This window comes from Bufo gargarizans, chromosome 4 (assembly GCF_014858855.1).
Source record: "Bufo gargarizans isolate SCDJY-AF-19 chromosome 4, ASM1485885v1, whole genome shotgun sequence".
NCBI classification, from domain to species: Eukaryota; Metazoa; Chordata; class Amphibia; order Anura; family Bufonidae; genus Bufo; species Bufo gargarizans.
In genome coordinates this window covers 94,420,220-94,435,263 of record NC_058083.1, presented here as the reverse complement: position 1 = coordinate 94,435,263, position 15,044 = coordinate 94,420,220, and the positions used below count along the sequence as shown (strand labels likewise).

At 43.6% G+C, this 15,044-nt stretch overlaps 1 protein-coding gene and 1 long non-coding RNA gene across 2 annotated transcripts in view; both read left to right on the top strand.

Moving 5' to 3' along the window:
• Positions 1–10,634, top strand: part of LOC122933709 — a 42,704-nt gene extending 32,070 nt beyond the window's left edge. The window contains exon 3 of the long non-coding RNA XR_006388537.1: positions 10,589–10,634. This is a non-coding gene — a long non-coding RNA (uncharacterized LOC122933709). The remainder of the gene's footprint in view (positions 1–10,588) is intronic.
• The window catches only part of LOC122935243 (kyphoscoliosis peptidase-like), a 132,743-nt gene that overhangs the window by 35,412 nt on the left and 82,287 nt on the right, over positions 1–15,044 (top strand). The window lies entirely within an intron of this gene.

Genomic DNA, 15,044 nt, shown 5'->3' with positions numbered 1-15,044 from the left:
TGCTCCATTAACGCCGCCACCACATCTGTTACTGGAGCCTGGATGGATGGCTTGACTGGCTCCGGATGGTCTCATTAATAGTTTTTGACTGGCAGGCCTGAGGTTCAAGGTAGGCCGCCGGCACCGTGGGCAGGTTTTGACCCAGGATACTGATGGCCAGCTCTTTAAAGTCTAAAAACACACAATTGGGGGTCCTCCTGGACCACAGCCCTCAAGGTCTCTTGCAGGGACAAAGCAAAATCATGGAGTGACTCACCAGGCTGTTGCTTCCTGCTGAAAAATCATTTCACTCTTTTCGGAACTGGGCCATGACATGAACTCCCTGCGGGTGACCCCTTCTAAGTGGGCTAAGAGGATCTCCATTTGTTGCTCAGCGGAGATGGGATAGAGCCGGAATAAGGCCTGGATCTGCTCTCTAAAATCTTTCAATTTGTGAGCCTACCCGGAATATCGGGTGAACCAGGGGGCCCCAAAATAATATGGCATGGTCAATGGCATCAGGCTAGATGCTGCCGCCGCGGCGGGCGCCCTGTTGTCAGCTGCGTGCACTACAGAAGGTTCATCGGGGGCCACCTTCTCTGCTTCTTCAGGTGCGGACATGGCGTGGTCTCTGGAGGCAAGCTCTGTAGGCAGACTCACGCTGGACTTCGCTCGCTCAAGCGTTGCTATAAGTGACCACGGGGTGGGTATGGCCCTTTAAGCAGCGACGGAGCAGGCCAAATCTGAATTGGATGTACTTTCCCCCGGATTAAGTCCTTTGTTACTAACGAGGGACCTCTCCCAGTCTCCCAGCAAGGATCGGAATCTTCCCGGTACTTGTATACAAAGGGGCCCATGAATACAAAAGTTTTTACCCCGTCCCGTGATGCGCAGTCCAAGTCTCGCGAGGTACGTGGTTACGTCGAGCGGAGTCCCACGCGCGCGCAGCGTCAGGAGATGGGGGCGCGGCTTCTCGGAGCTTCCAGATTTGTGGTAGGCGGTATCTTTTTCCTTTTGCAGGCTGGGCGGTACCTTCTCTTCTTCTTTTTCGCGCCAAACAGACACAACGACGTACACCGATAATCCAGTCAGCTTAGGCGGCCATCTTTAAGCATAAGGCTGTCCATTCACTGACAGCAAGCGGTGACTTAGGACACAGCAAACAGTCCACAAAAATACAGTTTTCACACCGCAGTTTTTCACAGTTCTTTGGCCCAACAATTTTCAAGTAAACAGATGGGGCATTTATCACTTTATAGGCAATAATGGCACACAGTTCAGATTCCACAATGGCGTGGGAATATTAGCATCCTGTTTTTGACGCCAAAATATGCAGTCTGCAGCCCTGCAGGGTGATGCTAATGGTGAGGTCACAGGGGTAGTTACTAACCAAGGGTGTTTTTGGTACTCACAGTTTTTCATATACCCTGGGCTGGCGTACAGCAGTGATGGAGAGGCTGGTACATGGATCCTCTGGGGCACTCTCTATGTATAGGGACCAGGCTGGGTGGTAGGTGAGGTGCCCTGGGTGTTGCAGGTTTTAATTTGCCGTTGGCAAGATCCCTTTAAGTTCGTGACGCAAGTGCCGGTAACGGTGGCACACCAATTTATTGTAGTAATAATTGAGGAAGACAATTTGCAGTAAACCAGAACTTGTCCTTGCAATAACACTTACAGATCAGGCTGCATTTTTCCTCAGTACCTGTCTGGCTTTCTCCAAGGCCCGTATGCCCTATTGCTGGCTTTATCCTTGGTTGGGTAGGGAAACCTTCCTCTGGTATATGTCTCCTTGCTGTAGAATATCCTTCTGCCCTTCAGCTCTCTGTTTGGCTGGAATAAACTTGGCTCTGCACTGTACTTTTATAGGAACTTTGTTTCTCAGGAGGCAAAGTATTCCCCTGGATGCAACTTCTGAGCTTTTTTTGCTCAGGAAACTCAGGCAGGCTAGACTGCACTAACTAGCCTCCTGGACTATACTGCACTGACTCTTTCCTGTCTGTGTCTAACTATATATAGTAGAGGGTTCCCTAGCTCCCTCTACTGTCTAGGAGGAGGAACTACCCCTAACAGGCCTGGTACAGGAGATAACAGAAAAATACACACTATAATGCCACACAAAATACTGTATAAAATACAATGATCATGTTCCACAGGAGGTGGAGAATAACATGGCCATATTGACCCTTGTGTAGTGCCCACATTTACCTAGTGGGACACTACAATAGGCATTACTATTGTGCAGGGGCAAAGATTGCATTACAACTGTGAAGGGGGTACAGAGAGGGCATAACTGCTGTGAGGGGGCACAAAGACATAATTTCCACTGTGAAATTGCACAGATAGGGAATTACTACCGTGAAAGGGGTACAGAGAGGGCATAACTACTGTGAAGGGGGCACAACAAAGAGATAAGTACTTTAGAAGGGGGGATGTGGGCATAACTACTGTGAAGTTTGTGCAATGAGGGCATAAATACTGTAAGGGAGCACAGTGTGGGCATAACTGCCGTGAGCGGGCACAATGTGGATATTATTAGGGGGAACATTTTTTAACATAACTACTGTGAAGGTTGTACAATAAGGGGAATGTTACTGTGTGGTGGCACAATTTTTTAAGTATTGGTTGAGGGTTGTGCCAGAGAAAGAATCAAATGCTTTCAAGAGGGAGTTTTTTGTTGGTCGCAAAACTCTTCAAAGATGTCTGGTCTACAAATTATTATCAGCAAACAGCAAATCACCACAAATTTATTTCAGGTAGCCTCACCACAACAGATTCATCTGGAAAGGAGCTAATATCTCAGATTGACCTAATTCAGTGATCCAAGCTTTCAGTCATCTGGAAGCCTGCTTTCTTGATTGACTTTGGACCATCTCTAAAAATCTTCTTCGATCAAGAAATATAGTTCTTGATCAAGAGTTGCTAATGGTGAAACTCACATTTGAAGAACAGTCTTGGAGGATGTCAGATTTCCAGTAACATCCTTCACCAATCACAAGAATCTACAGTTTGCCCATAGACTTTATCCTCGCCAAATTCATTGGGTCCTCTTTAGAGTAGAGCGGACACTTGGATGTTCGGGTTTCAACGGGTTCGGCCGAACTTCACAAAAAGTTCGAGTTTGGGACCCGAACTTGACCCCGAACCCGAACCCCATTGAAGTCAATGGGAACCTGAACTTTGGAGCAGTAAAATGGCTCTAAAAAAGTCACGAGACGAGGTTCATATGGAGTAGGAGGTTGATGAGGCGGTGGATGTGGCGGTGTAGGTGGAAGTGGCGGTGGAGGAGGAGGTGGCCAACACTGGTTTTTGGTTTTAATTTATATATTTATTTATTTTTGTTGAAATGAATGTACACCCCAAAACATTGGGAAATATAACCTGTGATAACCCCCTCCAGCCATGCTAAACAAACATTCAGACAATACACTGGCTGCAGGGCAGGCCAGCACCTCCAAGGGGTAAAGGGCAAGCTCAGGCCATGTGCCCAATTTGGAGACCCAGAAGTTGAAGGAGGCAGACCCATCAGTCAGTACGTGTAGGCGTGTGCACACATAGTGCTCCACCATGACTCAGGTCCCCGTGATGTCCACGATCCAATTGGATGTCTGCTCTATCAACTTTCGATGTTCTTTTCTGCACCTACCATGTTGATCACGGTTAGCGGCGAATCAGGGTTCCACGCCGGAGAGGGAGCGTGAAAAAGGGATACCAAATCCAAGGGAGGTAAATGGATGAAATTAAATGTGATCGAGCGGAAATGTGGGACAAATTATTGAAGCCAAAGCTTCCAACTAAAGGAGGGGGTGTGCGGCAATTACCCACTCCCGACTCGGGGTGGAAGTGACGATAAATAACAATACAGGACTCTAAAGATGCCCTGTTATTGGAATGATTAATAAAAAACTATAGGGAATGTCACTGGGGTATTTTGGATTTGGAAATGTTAGACAGGAGAGGCCCTGCTGCCGCTTTGTTGACTCTAGATAGCTTCTGCTTGATCGCGCGTCCCTGTGACGTCCGCGATTCAATTGGATATCTTCTCTATCAACCTTCGATGTTCTCTTCTGTGCCTACCATGTTGATCATGGTTAGCGGCGAATCAGGGTTCCACGCCAGAGAGGGAGTGTGAGAAAGGGATACCACATCCAAGGGAGGTCAATTACTGAAATGTGATAGAGCGGAATTGTGGGACAAGTTGTTAAAGCGGAAGGATCAAATGAAAGGAGGTGGCGCACGTCAATTAAAGACGAATTTTAGAAAATTAAGGCCCTGTGCAGAGATGGGGTTTTTCATCGGCAAAAATGGGTTAATGTCACCCACCAATTCAACAGATGATTTTACAAAAAATAAGGTCCCAGTCACATATGTAGAGCATGGGGTTTGTATACGGCAAAATTGGTAAAATGTCACCTGACAATGTAACAGACGATTTTTAGCAATTTAGGTCCCTGTCACCTATGCAGAGCAGGGGTTTATTGACGGCAAAAATTGTAAAATCTCACCCAAGAATGTAACAGATCAATTAGTGAAATGTATTTCCTTGTCCACTAGGTAGAGCAGGGGTATATCACAGCCAAAAATTTGTGAATTTCACCTGACAATGTAACAGACAAATTAGTGAAATGTATTAACTTGTCCACTAGGTATAGCAGGGGTATATCACAGCCAAAAATTTGTGAATTTCACACAACAATGTAACAGATAAATTAGTGAAATTTATTTAATGATTTAAAATATAATAAAATATGTAAAAATTAACAAAAAAGAATCTTGATGTATGAGGCTGAGGTCCAAATGGAGTAGGAGGGTGAGGAGGTGGTGGGCGTAGTGGTGTAGGTGGTAGTGGCGGTGGAGGACGAGGTAGCCAACACTGGGTTTTGGTCTTAATTTAAATTTTTAAATTAGGGTACACCCCAAAAGAGTGGGAAATATAAAAAATAACAACAATGAGCAATTGCGCTGTAGTATAACAATGGCTGGGTAAGGTCAATGCAGGCCTATTCTGCACAAGGCACGGACAAGTCCTGTGGGATCCATGCCTGGTTCATTTTAATGAACGTGAGCTTGTCCTCCACATTGGCTGTGGACAGGCGGCTGCGCTTGTCTGTGATAACGCCCCCTGCCGTGCTAAATACATGTTCAGACAATACACTGGCTGCAGGGAAGGCCAGCACCTCCAAGGCAAAAAGGGCAAGCTCAGGCCATGTGCTCAATTTGGAGACCCAGAAGTTGAAGGGGGCAGACCCATCATTTAGTACTTGTAGGCGTGCGCACACATACTGCTCCACCATGTTGCTGAAATGCTGCCTCCTGCTAAGAAGTTCCATATCAGCTGGTGGCGCTGGTTGTGGCGTGCTGGCAAAGCTTTTCCACATTTCGGCCATGCTAACCCTGCCTTCTGAGGTGCTGGTGGTGCCCAAGCTGCGTTGGCGACCTCTTCCTCATACTCTGCCTTCGCCTAGTGCTTCCACTATGCCTCCACTGACAGGTTGGAATGCCACCAGCAGGGCGTCTACCAGCGTGCGCTTGTACTCGCACATCTTACGATCACGCTCCAGTGACGGAATTAAGGACGGTACGTTGTCCTTGTAATGGGGATCCAGCAGGGTGGCCACCCAGTAATCAGCACAAGTTAGAATGTGGGCAACTCAGCGGTCGTTGCAGAGACATTGCAGCATGTAATCGCTCATGTGTGCCAGGCTGCTCAGAGGCAACTAAAAGCTGTCCTCTATGGGAGGTGTATCATCTGTGTCCTCTGTATTCCCCCAGCCATGCACCAGTGATGGCCATGAGATGGTTTGGATGCCACCCTGATGTGAACACGGTTCCTCCTCCTCCACCTACTCCTCATCCTCCACCTTGTCATCCTCCAGAACTGTGCCCTGGCTGGACAATTGTGTACCTGGCGTTTGTGGGTGCAGGAACCCACCCTTGGAGCCACTTGTGAATGACTGGCCTGAAACCCTATGAAATGATCCCTCTTCCACCTCCTCCGGTGCCACATCCTCTTCCATTATTGCCCGAAGTGTTTTTTCAAGGAGGCATAGAAGTGGGATAGTAACACTGAGAACGGCGTCATCGGCACTGGCTATGTTGGTGGAGCACTCGAAACAGCGCAACAAGGCACACAGATCTAGCATGGCGGCCCAGTCATTGGTGGTGAAATGTTTTTTTTTAAACCCAGAATAATATTGCAGTATTTCAAGCTTGCATTTCACAGTGACAAATGCAGCAAAGGCCCCAGATGTAGGTATTGCCAAAAATTGGTGTGTTTTTTTTTACCCAGAATATTATTGCAGTATTTCAAGCTTGTATTTCACTGTGACAAATGCAGAAAAGGCCCCAGATGTAGGCTCTTGCAAAAAATAAGTATTTCAAGCTTGTACTTGACTGTCACAAATGCACATATGCTGTGCTGGTGCACTGAACTTGCATAAAATGGCCGCCGACACCCACCTAACTAACAGACGGATAAAAGTTATTTTTCTGTGTCACTGGGCTCAGGGCAGGGTAAAAAGATTGTGCACTGCACCCACAAAACAAAATCGCTGTAGATCGCTGAGTTAACAAGCACTTCTGATAAAAGATTATTTCCTATTCTCTCCCTCACAGCAGCAGCATCCTATTCCTACACTAATAAGAGCAGAGTGACGTGCAGCGCTACGTGACTCCAGCTTATATAAAGGGCTGGGTCACATGCTACACTGGCCAATCACAGCCATGCCATTAGTAGGCATGGCATGTGATGGCTTCTAAGGGAACACGAGTTAAACGCTTGTTGATTGGCTGCTCTGCAGCCTTTCAAAAAGCTCCATTAACTCGCCGAACACCGAACCTGAAAAGTTTGGGTTCAGGTCCGAGGTCCAAAAATCCTAAAGTTCGGTACGAACCTGAACTTTACAGTTCGGGTTTACTCAACCCTAGTCCTCTTCTTCTCAAGGTTTGACTCTGTTCTTACCTACTGTCCAGTTAAGAGGAATTGCAGCATGTATGCTCTCTCTAGGGTTTTTGATTCTTTTAAATCTCTTCCTTTTGACCCTTTTCACATCATTGATCTAAACTGCATTTCGGCCACTGCTGATGTCTCTCCTGAAGTTTTTCCTAGGGGTAATGACTCTGTTGCTCCTAATCATCACCAGAGGGTTTTTTCTGGGCCCATTCTTCATTATTGTTAAGTATCCTAGATTCAAATGTGCTGGTGAATTGCCTTTGTGTTTTTACTGGTGGCCTGAAAAGTTAAAGGGGATCTGCAGTTTTTTTTTAACTGATGATCTATCCTCCGACACCCGGGACCCTGCAGATTAGCTGTTTGAGAAGGTAGCGGCGCTGGCAGTAGTGCCGCGGCCTTCTTGCTGTTTAACGCAGGCCCAGTGACGACTAGTATCACTAGCCTGGACGGGGCTAAGCTCTGTTCACTTGAATGGAGCTTAGCCGCACCCAGGCCAGGCCAGTGATACTAGTCGTGACGTCACTGGGTCTGCTACTTCCAGCGCCGCTGCCTTCTCGAACAGCTGATTGGCGGGGGTCCCGGGTGTCAGACCCCCATCGATCAAATGCTGATAAATAAACTGCAGAACCCCTTTAAGAAATTATTTGCTTCCTGCACCATCTGTACCCAGTTTAAACCATCTCAGAAAGCATCTTCAGATCTTTTTCAGCTTCTGCCTATACTAATGGAACCCTGGTCCAAGATCTCAAGTGAACTTTATTACCAATTTTCTGCCTCCCCAGTGATTCACTGGCCTCTGGGTGATGGTTGATCAGTTTTCTAAAGTGGCTTATTTTGTTCTATTACTTATCGTCCATGAGCTCTTCAACAGGTTCAAGTCCTTTTTAATGAAATATTCCATCTCAATGGTCTCCAACAATTTGTTTTTTATATTTTAACATTTCAGATATTTTCGGATGCGGGGATAACTGTTATGTTTATATTTTTATTGTTTATTTTTTATATGTAAAATTAGGAAATGGGGGAGATAACATTTTTTTATCTCGTCTATTTTTACTTTTTGCTCAATAACTTTTAGCCCCATCAGGAAGCTAGAACCTGTGATCTTCTGATCGCTTGTCTCATAAACCTTAATAGAGATCTATTATGGTCTATGAAAGTTTGATGCTCTGCTTGCCAAGACATGCCTAATGCACATCTTAGCAGGTAGTTTATTGTGCCCGGCCTGGGAACCTTTAGCAGGGCCTAGGCTATCATGGTAGGCAACTAGAGCCCTGAGATCTCACAGCAGGGGGTCTGATCGGAAGGCAGAGGGAGCCCCCTCCCTCTGCCTAACTCCATAGATGCCACAATCGCTATTAAATGCGGCATCTGAGGGGTTGAGTGACTCAATTTGTACAGTGCCCATACCAGTCATCATGGCCAGGTGCCTGCTGTATTATGCAGCCAGCCACCCGCTGCATATGAAGCGGGCTCAGCGCAGCAGCCTGTTCCATACAATTCTTCAGCCACCATGACATATAGATACGTCATAGTGGTTAAAGGGGTTAATAGAATATTTATACTTTAGACAATAAAAGGATTATTACAGTTTTAAGGGATTGTCCTCTGTTTACAAAAAAAAAAAGGCCTATCTTCAATGGAAACATTGCTGCAAAGATGAGCTCCATCCACTACAAAGTACACTGAGCTTTCTGCTTCTGGCACTGGAGCTGTAGTCCAACAGCTGATCGGTAAAGGCTGTGGGTTGTTGGACTTCCCCCAAGGCCATCACTTAAATATTAGGTGGACAACCCCTTGGCACCGTCCTAAAATTATAAAAAAAAATAAAACAATCCCCGCTTTCAAAGAGCCATAACTTTCCTATTTACATAGCCATATGAGGGCTTGTTTTTTGTGGGGCAATTTAATTTACCACATCATGAATTGGGAAAACAAATCTTTGTGGGGTGGAATGAAAAAACGTGCACCGACTTTGTTTTTATGGTATTCACTGTGCACTAAAACGGACACAGTACATTGATTGTGATGGTAAGTATGATTACAGTGATACCAAATTTATGTAGTATTTCTTATGCTTTACTACTTTTTAAAAAGGTTAAAACTTTTAAAAAAAATGTTTTACTTTGGGTCGCCATATTCTTAAACGCGTTTTTATATTTCTGTTTAAAGAGCGATGTGAGGGTTAATTTATTTGGGGAATTAACTGTAGTTTTTATTGCTACCAATTTTGGAAACATACAACTTTTGATCATTTATTAATCAATTTTCTGGAAGGCAAAGTGTACAAAAACGGGCAATTCAGCAATTTTTATAATGCACTATGCAATTATGATGTAATGTATTCTGTATGGTCAACACTGTGAAAAAAATAACAAAAAGTGTACCCCAAAATGATGGCAATGAAAACTGTCATTTGTCCCACAACAACCAAGCCCATAGACAGCTCTGTAGAAAGAAAAGTAAAATAGTTATGGGTCTTGGGATGCGGCGATACAAAAACATTTTCTTCTTTTTAAAAAGTTTTTATTGCGCAAAAGTAGTAAAACATAAAAAAATATATATGTATTTGGTATTGCTGCAATTAAAGATGAGCGAATTTCATATTTTGAAATTCGCGGAATTGAGTTATGGCATTCCGTTATGCAGAAGTTATAATAGAAGTCTATGAGCTGCAAAACTGATCCGTCCCGTTTCCGTTATGCAGGGGATGGATTTCTATTATGAAGGATTTGGTTTATCCATCATAATAGAAGTCTATGGCCTTCATAACGGATCAGTCCCATTTCCGTTATGCAGGAGAGGAAACGGGACGTACTGTATCTATTTTGCAGCCCATAGACTTCTATTATGAAGGAATGAATAACTGAATGCCTCAAAAGGCATTCCATTATGTATTCCGTCATAAAATTCAGTTATGGTCCATAGTAACGGAATCCATAACGCAATTCTGCTTTCACCAGCAAACGAAGCATGAGCGAATTTCATAATATGAAATTCTCTCATCTCTAGATGTAATCATAATAACCCAGAGAATAAAGTTATCATGTTAGGCTACTTTCACACTAGCGTTCGTCGGTCCGCTCGTGAGCTCCGTTTGACGGGGCTCACGAGCGGACCCGAACGCAGCCGTCCAGCCCTGATGCAGTCTGAATGGAGCGGATCCGCTCAGACTGCATCAGTCTGGCGGCGTTCAGCCTCCGCTCTGCTCGCCTCCGCACGGACAGGCGGACAGCTGAACGCTGCTTGCAGCGTTCGGGTGTCCGCCTGGCCGTGCGGAGGCGTGCGGATCCGTGCGGATCAGTCCAGACTTACAATGTAAGTCAATGGGGACGGATCCGTTTGAAGATGCCACAATGTGGCTCAATCTTCAAGCGGATCCGTCCCCCATTGACTTTACATTGAAAGTCTGGACGGATCCGTCCGAGGCTATTTTCACACTTAGCTTTTTTTTTGCCATTTTAATGCAGACGGATCCGTTCTGAACGGAGCCTCCGTCTGCATTATTATGAGCGGATCCGTTCAGAACGGATCCGCCCGAACGCTAGTGTGAAAGTAGCCTTATTTGTGCTGTAAAATGAATGTCGCTAAATTTTATAATAATTGATAAACTATAAAAAATCTATTAGAAAAAAAATAATTATGAATAATCTATTGAAGGCTTCCAGCATCATAATGAAGAAATCAGACAGGAGACACTCCGTACAGATTCTGGTAAGTCAACTGTATTTTATCAGAAAAAAAAAAAATACTCTGTATGTAATTCAGCAATTACTAGGTACAATGTAGCTGCCATGTTGTATCAGAGACTGATGCAGCAGGGAGCGAGGGCCTGGCTCGCACATGAGAGCCATGCTCCTGCTCTAACAGCCCGGACTAGCACAAGTGACGATCCCGGCTGTTTAACGCTTTACATGCCGTGGGCAATGGAGCCTGCCACATGTAAGCGGTGATAGAGGGAGCGGACTCCCTCTGTCTCCTATTAGCACCATGCAAATGCGATCGCCTCTCTGGCGCAGCCTGCTGGTCAATGTAAGTATAGCACTGACATTAAAATGCAATGCACTATAGAGATTGTATTTTAAAAGTGATCAAAATATTGTCTGTCATAGTCCCCTTGTGGGACTATTAAGTAGTAAAAAAAATTAAAAAAACATACACTTTCTTTTACATTGTAAATTAATTTTTTCAATGAAAAGTATTGCAACAATAAATTCTCCCCCATATGTTTGGTAGCGCCGCATCCTTAACGACTCACACTAAACATCATGTAAATTACATAGCGCTCAATGAGCGCTGTGAATACAGATCAGGAAGCACTATGCGCTTCCAGTCCCGGCCCGGTGGTCATGTGTGGTAAATTGAATTTACCACATCATGTATTGGATAAAAAAATCTTTGTGGCATGGTATAAAAAAACATGCATCGACTTTGTTTTTATGGTCCACTGTGCACTAAAACTGACACACTACCTTGATTGTGAGGATAAGTATGATTACAGTAATACCAAATTTGTGTAGTATTTCTTATGCTTTACTACTTTTTAAAAAAGTAAAAACTTTACAAAATATTTTTTCATTTGGCCCGCCATATTCTGACACACTTTTTTTATATTTCTGTCTAAATGCGATGCAATGTGAGGGTTAATTTATTTGGGGAATGAGCTGTAGTTTTTAGAGGTGCAACGAATCCAATTTTTATCGAATCCGAATCCCAAAAGGTTCTCGAATCGATAGAATCTTTCGAATCTCAAATCCTATGAATCCAGTTCATAACAGACATATTTCACATGCAAACTTACAATTACTTGGCTTGGCATTTGGGGATCTCGGACACCACTTTAACACTTGGCCGGGGGAGAAAGATTTCATCATAAGGATTTGGAGGGGCAGAGGGATAGCAGAGCAGGGAAAGGCTGGGGCTGCTACTAGGAGGTCAGACCATGGGGGAGTAATAAAGCCCACCATTATGCCCCCCAGTAGAAATAATTATCCTTATAATGTGACAGTGCAGAGAATACCCCCTTGTAATGCCCCCAATTGAGCTAATGTCCCCATAGTGCTCCCATAATGTGCCAGTATAAAATACCCCTATATAGTGCCCCCAGTAAATGCCCCCATAGTGCTCCTCTCTCCCCTTCCTCCTAGTGCCCCCCATAATGTACCAATATAAAATGCCCCATATATAGTGCCCCAGTAGATGCCCTCAGTGTCCCCCAAAATTTGCAAGTATAAAATATCCCTTCTTAGTGCCCCCCGTAGATGACACCATAGTACTCCTCTCCCCTTCCCCATAGTACCCACCATAATGTGTCCCAGTATAAAATGCTACTGTACAGAGCCTTTCTTATATGAAATACCCCTTCTTTGTGGCCTCAGTCCCTATAGTGCCCACCAATAATGTGCCAGTAATAAGTGCCCCCAATAATAGGGCCAGTAATAAGTTCCCCCAATCATGTGCCAGTAAAATGTGCCCACATAGATGCCCTCAATCATGTGCCAGTAACAAGAGCAACCCATCATGTGCCAGTAACAAGAGCCCCCCACCATGTGCCAGTAACAAGAGCCCCCCCATCATGTTCCAGTAATAAGCCCCCCATCATGTGCCAGTAATAAGCCCCCCATCATGTGCCAGTAATAATCCCCCCCATCATGTGCCAGTAATAAGCCCCCCCATCATGTGCCAGTAACAAGAGCCCCCCTAATATGCCAGTAAAACTATTGTATAAAAAAAAACCACTTATACTTACCTCCATGTCAGCGATGCAATTCAGGCCTCTTCCAGCCTATGTCCCGCTCTGTGCGGCTCAGGCGGCGCAATGACGTCATCGCGCCACCTGCGCCAGCCTCTGATAGGCTGCCGGCCTAGTGCCTGCAGCCTATCAGAGGAAGGGGAAGGGACACACCTCTCCCTCCCCTGCCGCAGCACAGGCATCTGTATCGCTGTCCTGAGGACGGCGATACAGATGACTATGGAGATGCAACATGGATTTGTCGGATTCGAATCCCGTAAATTACGTCAGGATTCGAGTCCACAAATCCCTTAAATCTAGCAAGATTTGAGGGATTCGTGGATTTGACGAACCCGTCGTCCCATCTCTAGTAGTTTTTACTGCTATAATTTTTGAACACATACAACTTTTGATCACTTACGGTATTAATCAATTTTCTGTAAGGCGAAGTTTCCAAAAATGGCCAATTCAGCTATTTTGATATTGCACTATGCAATTATGATGTAATATATTTTGTACGGTTAACGCTGTAAAAAAAACAGCAAATTCCAGATTGCTGCATTTGGCTATTCGCCACAAAAAGGAATGAAAAGTGAATAAAAAGTGTTATGTACCCCAAAATGATACCAATAAAAACTACCATTTGTCCCGCCACAACTAAGCCCTTAGACAGCTCCGTAGAAAGAAAAATAAAAAAGTTATGGGTCTTGGGATGCGACGATACAAAAATATTTTATTCTTTTTAAAGAGAGTTTTTATTGCGCAAAAGTAGTAAAACATTAAAAAAACTATATGTATTTGGTATCGCTGTAATAATTCATATTCATATTATATATTTTGAAATTTGTTCATGCTTCGTTTGGTGGTAAAAGCAGAATTGTGTTATGGATTCCGTTACCACGGACCACAACGCAATTCTATGGCGGAATGCATAACGGAATGCCTTTAGAGGCATTCTGTTATTCATTCCATCACATTAGAAGTCTATGGCCTGCATAACGGATCGGTCCCGTTTCCATTATGAAGGAGAGGACTCCCCTGCATAACGGAAACGGCGGATCTGTTTTGCAGCCCATAGACTTCTATTATGATGGAATGAATAACGGAATGCCTTTAAAGGCATTTCGTTATGCATTCCGTGATAGAATTGCGTTTTGGTCCGTGGTAACGGAATCCATAATGCAATTCTGCTTTTACCCACCAAACGAAGCGTGAATTAATTTTTTGAACATGAAATTCGCTCTTCTCTAGCTGTAATCATAATAAGCCTGAGAATTAAGTTATCATGTTATTTATGCTGTAAAATGAATGTCGCTAAATTTAATAATAATTAATAATCTATAATAAATCTATAAAAAATAATTATTATTAATACTCTTTTGAAGGCTTCCAGCATCATAATGAAGAAATCAGACAGGAGACACTCCGTACAGATTCGGGTAAGTCAACTGCATTTTATCAGAAAAATGAAATACTCTGTATGTAATTCAGCAATTACTAGCTACAATGTAGCTGCCATGTTGTATCAGAGACTGATGCAGCAGGGAGCGAGGGCCTGGTTCGCACATGAGAGCCATGCTCCTGCTCTAACAGCCCGGACTAGCACAAGTGACGATCCGGGCTGTTTAATGGTTTACATGCTGCGGGCAATGGTGTCTGCTGCATGTAAGCGGTGACAGAGGAACCAGACTCCCTCTGTTTCCCATTGGCACCACGCAAATGCGATCGCCTCTCTGGCGCAACCTGCTGCTCAATGTAAGTATAGCACTGACATTAAAATGCAATGCACTATAGAGATTACATTTTAAAAGTGATCAAAATATTGTCTGTTATAGTCCTCTTGTGGGACTATTAAGTAGTAAAAATAGTAAAAAAAAAAACAACAACACTTTTATTAAATAAAAAATATATTTTCAGTAAAAAAAATGCTTTTTTACTTTCATTTTAAATACATTTTTCAATGAAAATTTTTTTTCTAAATTAATATCTCCCCCATATGTTTGTTATCACCGCATCCATAATGACTCACACTATATAAATATCATGTAAATTATCCACTACGGTGAACGCCGTAAAAAAAAAAAACTAAAAAAAGAAATGACAGAATTGGTCATTTATTCTTACTTGCCACTGAAAAAGCATAATAGCAAGTGATCAAAAAGTGTAATTTACTCCAAAACGATAACCAAGAAAACTGCAAGTTATGGGTCTTGGGAAGCGGTGATCAAAAAAGATTTTCTTCCATTTTAAAAAAAAAATTTATTGCACAAAAGCAGTAAAACTTAAAAAAAAAAAAAAAATATATGTATTTGGTATCGCTGTGATCATACTGACCAAGAGAATAAAGATATTATGTTATTTATACTGAAAAATGAACGCCCTAAA